Source organism: Humulus lupulus, chromosome 4, assembly GCF_963169125.1.
Source record: "Humulus lupulus chromosome 4, drHumLupu1.1, whole genome shotgun sequence".
Lineage (NCBI taxonomy): Eukaryota > Viridiplantae > Streptophyta > Magnoliopsida > Rosales > Cannabaceae > Humulus > Humulus lupulus.
The window spans coordinates 41,829,853-41,836,631 of record NC_084796.1 but is presented as its reverse complement, the minus strand read 5'-3'; the positions used below and the strand labels follow the sequence as shown (position 1 = coordinate 41,836,631).

Here is a 6,779-nt window from a genome sequence, read left to right as displayed (position 1 = left end):
TATGTTCAGCTACTGGATCGTCATTCACATAAAGGTCGTACTCATACTGGTTGTCCCTCAGGTCACCAATAGGACCTCTTAAAGTCCTGGCTACTCCCTCAGGTCCGGGAGTGGAATATGGATCTGCAATGACAATCTTCTTAACAGGAGTGACACACAAGACTAACCTTCTTTTAGATGTTACTCCTAAAAATGCACAGACACCAAGATCACTTTCAACATAAACAAGTGTAAACGGTTGGTCACCGCATGTGTAAGGAACCTCCAATTTCAATCCATACATCTGTTTATCAACTTTAAGTTCCTTGTGTAATATGTCAAGAAGTTGCAAGTACGTTACAGTATCCTCCATCGGTATCACCATGCATTGAGAGTCCTTAAAAATCCACTTATTCCTTTGTAATTCCCAAACACCATTGTAGCATACAAAAACGTAGACAATGGAACCTGTGTTGGAAAAAAAACATAGAAATTGTTGAAAAAAAACTGTCAATTTTTCACAAAGTCATGAATTTTTTTTATTATCGAGCTTCAATTGAACTCTATCGAGTTACCATCGAGAGCTTATCGAGTTCTTATCGAGCTAAAAGTTCTTAAACCAAACATAAACCTAACCAAAACCTTCATCGAACCCTTATCGAGCTCCTATCAAGCACATATTGAGAAAACAACTACACCAAATATTCTAGGGTCCAATCGAACCCTTATTGAGTTGCCATCGAGCAACAAAGCCTAAAAATATCGAGCTATAATTGAACTATATCGACCAGCATCGAGCTCATAAAAGATCCTTCTTCTACATACCATCGAGCCCCTATCAAACCGTTATTGAGCTCCTATCAAGCAAAAAAGTTGCAGAAAACCCAGAAAAATGCAGATTGCGGAATCTCTCTAAAAAACCCCAAAACCACACCAATATATGCTCAGACCTATTCGAAATAGCCAAAAAAAAATGTAAACAAACAATACCCAACACTTAAAATGAACAATCTTCTTACCCATGATTTTTCTCCTTCAAAAACCCTCAAAATGGATGTTGCATTTGATATTGACGACTTCACAGAAACAATGGAGAAGACTAAGAATGATTTTTGCAAGAAAATCATACAATTCTGTGGGTTTTGAGGGAGGATGTCGTGAGAATAAGAGAGAGGGAGAGAGAGAGAAGAGAGAGGAAGATAAAGTTTTACGATTATTGATATAATGAGAGAGGTATTTTGGGTATGAGAGTAATGTTTAGTATCAAATTAAAAAGATTGATAGTGCTAGGATTTTTTAGTAATATTACGCACTATTAAGTTTGAATAGTGAAATTTCCCATTATAGTATACAATACACATCATAAAGTAAAGGGTGGCCAATTTCCCACTGGTGTTGCTTAATGACGTCTCTGAACTTTTTCTATTGTACCATATTTTATTATGTGTGTGAGAGAGAGAGTAGTGATGAGATAATCAATCAAGAGTTTTGTGGAGATCGAAGAGGAAAATGTAATTTTGTTTGATAAAGTGCAAATAATGATGATATCTTTGATTTATTTCGCAAATTTTATATTCCTTGAAAGATTTTTATTTTTATTTATATATATATTGTTTTTTCTTTTTATAATTGGAGCTTCTCCATTTTCATTCTTGTTGTGTGGGAATGTCCCACCCATTTTGCCCGGATTATTTCAGACCTAATTCTATTCAGCAAGACAGTTCCCTGCGTTCTTTTGCCACTCATAATTGATTATATCCAAAGCAAGGCTAGAGTACGTATAATTTTGCATAAATGTAGTCCATGGCCACTCTGTGACCAATTAGTACGAATATTGTTATGGGCACTTGTAGTATCAAACACTAATTGATGTGACATACATTAGTTGGCTAAGTTTAATATTGGTTTTATAGGGTGCCCAATAGTCTTATTATTTGTCATGTTTCTTTGCATGGTTTTGACTATATTTCATACTTTGTGAAATAGGTTGAATAAATAGATATTTATAGTATTTATCATGACTTTGTCCAAAATCATGAAATTGAAAGCAAGAATACGGAGCTAAAGAAGGCGAATTGAACAAAAGACGTCTTTGTTTAGAGCGTGGGAACACTTTATTAATTTGTAGCAATTCTATTTTAATTTTTACAGATTTATTAAGAGAAAGAATTATGGATGACAATTGGTGCTCAATTATCACAGCATTTTATCATTAGGAAATGGTCAATATTATTTTAATTTTATATTAAAGTGGAATATCTTTACTTACTTTCTGATTTTGATAGAGAAGGTACCAATTTTATTAAAGGGGAGAGATTTAGAACGTGAGAATTCAATTCTAGAAATGCTCTTTTATTGCAGCAACTTTTTTTTTGTCATGGGCTACTAAATATTATTTCCAACAAAAGGATAATTAAAGTTGGGTTCTTTTTTTTTTTTTTTTTTTTTTTGAGATGAATTGAAGTTGAGTTCTTCAAAAATGGTGAGATCCAATTAATTTTTATTGCTTTTTTATTCTTTGGTATTTGCATCATAAATACCTAAGGTTTTTGGTCTAAAAAATTCGTAAGCAAAAATGTGGAATGTTACAGTCCTTACTTCTGTCACTACTAGGTCTATTAGATACACTAGGGGCTGATTAGGATGCTATGTGTTCTACTATTGGCCTACATCATATATTTTTTTTAAATAAAAATCTTATTAATTAATTTTAAAAATAATTGATTTTAAAGTAGAAAAGTAATTTAAAAATATTTAAATAAAAAAATAAAATAAGATTAATAGTAAAACTTAATTAACGAAAAAAAAACGGAAACAAATTTTTAAACAAATCAAAGGGATTTTTAAGCAATTGAGAATAGGAGAGAGGGAGGTCGACAAATCTCGACAAATCGAGAAATAGAGGAGAGATGGATCGAGAAAGAGAGGGAGACAACAAGCTAAGTTCAGAATCTAGGTTCTTCCTCCCTTCCAAATCCTGATCCTTCATCTTTTTCTTCTAATTTTTTTCCTTGACGGGAATTATGGAGCAAATTCTAAGCACATCTTCATCTTCCTCTTCTTCTTGCTTTCTTCAGATCTTGGAAGACACATGGCCGAGGAAGAGAACTTCGTCGGGGATCTGGTAAGACACACTGTCAGAGATCTGTCGACGGGATCGTCGGGGATCTGGGTGCTTCGAGCATCAGGCGCCATGGTTAGAGATCTGGGTTGGGGTTTTATGGCGATGCTAGGATACGCACGACACCATTGAAGATAGCGACGCGATGAAGATGATCTAGGTTGGGTTGGGGTTTTAGGAACTTTTTCTTTCTTTCTGAATATGAGACATGAACTATTGTTAGGCACTTTGTTTAGATGATAAAGATGATGGTGATGATTTGGGTCAGGTTGGGGTTTTATGAACTTTTTTTCTCTTTCTTGTTTTTGATAAATTTGAGCATGAGCCATTTAGTTCTAGGTTTTAATTTGTTTTGATTAAAGAAATTTTTAAATGAAATCAACTATGTAACATATATATATCTGAAATGAACTACAATTTGAGCATGTTATGTTTAAACACTAGCATTTTCTTTTTGAGGGAATAAATACAAGTACTTTAGTTTTTAGGAAATAGGAAATGCACATCTTTCTTCTTTCTCTCACTGAATGTTTACTTGCTGGAGTTTACTCTGTGTTGTTATCTATTATGATTGTTTTAGTATGGTTGACTGTGTACAGAATCTACTAGTGAACTGGGTAAAAGATGTTCCTCTAGAATGCTCAACGGGTATATCTCTTGTTTTTGCTTTTGCGCTATAATTATAACTTAAAACTAAAGACAAACGAACATACTCATTTTTGGGCGCTAACATATATTTGATTAAAATATTTATAATTATTTTTGTTATGGTTTAAGCAAATGGGAAATGCGAGTTCAAAAAATAAAGGAAAAACTCTTTTACACTTTCTTCTAGTTCGCAGTATCCAAGCAAAACATTTTTTTCTACTAGATTGAGAAAAGCTTTTCTTTCTTACTTAATCCTCTATCTCAAATCCATTGGTCTCTCTAGATCCCTAGATCTCCTCCCTTGCTCTCTCAAATCTAATACTATTATTGAACTGTTTTGTTCTTATTGTTTGTATTAAGACTAACGAAACGTAAATGAATTGTATTATATCTTACTTAGAAAAAGGATACAAGAGAGTATATATACAGAGGGACAGCTAAGCAAAACTGATCTAACAGATTACAAGCACGGGACAACTAAGCAAAAATGAAACTGATCTAACAAATTACAAGCACAGGATTACTAAGCAAAACTGATCTAACAGATTACAAGCACCTGAAACAGAATTATAACAAACTAAAAACCAACTCTAACAACTATAACAACTAGAAGTGGTTTAATAGCCCCCCTCAAACTCATGGTTGAAAGAGACTTAACAATGAGTTTGCTTCTGAGAACTGGAAACCTTGAGCTGGAAATAGCCTTGGTAAAGCAATCCGCAACCTCATCAAAGGCTGGAACATGGCGAACCTCCAATTGCTTGTTGTGAACTTTCTTTTGAACAAAGTATAAATCAAGTTCTATATGCTTGGTCCGAGCATGTAGAACCGGACTTACAGTGAGCATTACAGTGTTGAGGTTATCACACCAGACCACTGGGGGTCGAGGTAGACCAACTTTGAGCTCACTAAGTAAGGACTGCAGCCAAGTGAGTTCAGTTGTGATGTGAGCAATGTTGGATTTTATTGATCAAATCAGAGATTAGACGCAGCGGAACAACAATCAAATTGTTAGATTAATCCCATAAGATTTCTAGATCTACTTCTTCACATGCATATATATATATTGAATCAAGGACATGAACAGAAAAATTACCTCAGGTCCTTCCTAGCTGCTATTTTTTCGTATGGCTGAATCCTTGAGATCTCACACCAAGATTTTCCAAAATGTTCTCAGGCACACAAAGAACGAGTGTGGACTCGCTATACAAATAATAGGAAATACACTATTTATCAGATATTCTCAACACATGAGATATGATAAATTTTTGGACCTAGGTTTTGTGAAGAACAATGACTTTTGATTGGGTCACTGTTCTCTTTCTCCGAGAGAGATTCCTAGATATTTTTCTATTCCTGAAAAGTTACTTTTTGTGAAAAACTGATATCATATATTTAATATATCCTATATATTAAAATATTTGTTATTTTAAACAAATTCAAAATAACTGATCAGTTATCAGATTTTTGTTTAAATAATAATATTTTAATAATATTAAAATATCTCATTATTTATTTAATATTTAAATAACTAAAATTGTGGAATCAAGAGACTGAGTATACTCTCTTATGCGTGTAGCACAGTGCCTGTGCACTGTGCCACACGTGTACCACATGCCTGTGATGACATGTGATTTTTCCCAATTTTTATTATTATTTAAATACCAAAAATCCAAAAAATAAATTAATTCAAAATTAATTATATTTTTGTTAAATCAAATAATTAATTAATTCTTAATTAATTAATTACACATAATTAAGCAATAATTATGTTTGATACATAGAAAAATATTTTACTTATCACATAAGTCATTTTTGCCCATTTTTGTATTTACCTTGTCAGTGTTTGTTTGAGCCATTTCGGGGACCATAGACTTATAACATTAAGCTCCAATAAATTGAAACTAAATAATTAAACTCTTTAATTATAATAGTTAATTTATTAATTCTGATATTACTCCACTATAAATTCAGAATTGCACTCTTTATGTTATATATATACTTTTACAGAAATCTTTTTCTTAAGTCGTCCATTGATATAACCATGTTACAATAGTTCAACCCTCTAATTAATTAGTTCATAAATTAGAATGGAAGAATTACCATTTTACCTTTCTAATTTACTTCTTATTCCTTAAGTACTATTAATTCACTAGTGAATAATTAATCTATAATCTAATAATAGATTTGAGCTCAAAATCATTCAGTTCCAGAATTAACCCTTAAGGGAACTAATATACGATCCGTTAGGAAAGATTAGATTCCGTATTGTTGATACATGTTCCCAGCCATCCATGATATTAAATCTCCAAAACAAAAGTCATTAGCCTCATTCTTTGAAGAGACCTTAACGAATGAATCAAAAGATTTAATAAACATGAATAGGAGTTCATGAACACTCAGGATTTAGGTTGATCTATGAATGATCATCAGTTATGATATGAATTACAAGTCTTTATTATTAAATGGTTTTTGGATAAAGACTTTAATTCATATCAGTCCATGTCATATATAATCATATTATATAAAGCACATTTACCAAGATGTCTTTCCACATCAATAATCCGAATCTAGATTATTTGTATCATTATGATACTCAGTAAATCGTACTTACAACTCCAATTAAAGAATTCCATAACTTTAATTTGTTGTTGTTGACTATTTTTATTTATTCATGTGATCTTAATTATTCAAAAAATAATTTAACAATCTATATATGACAATAATAATAAACCATTGTATTTATTTATTCACAGAAAAAACAAATGTCTTTACATGCTTTTAGGACACACTCCTAACAATCTCCCACTTGTACTTAAAGCAAGTGAGACATTTATCTCAATCCCATATTACGTACATGCCTCAAATTGCTTTGCTGGAAGCGTCTTCGTGAACGGGTCCACCAGGTTGTGTTCTGATGCGATTTTCAGAATGGTCACATCTCCTCTATGTACGATTTCTCTGACTAAGGGGTATTTGCGCTCTATATGCTTTCCCCTCTTGTGGCTTCTTGGTTATTTAGAATTGGCCA

At 32.4% G+C, this 6,779-nt stretch overlaps 1 long non-coding RNA gene across 1 annotated transcript; it reads left to right on the top strand.

Moving 5' to 3' along the window:
* Positions 1 to 2,219: 2,219 nt before the first annotated feature.
* LOC133830358 (uncharacterized) lies at positions 2,220 to 3,525 on the top strand. The gene is made up of 2 exons (XR_009892023.1): positions 2,220 to 2,935; positions 3,057 to 3,525. It is a non-coding gene; the product is annotated as an uncharacterized LOC133830358 (long non-coding RNA).
* The last annotated feature ends 3,254 nt before the right edge of the window (positions 3,526 to 6,779 follow it).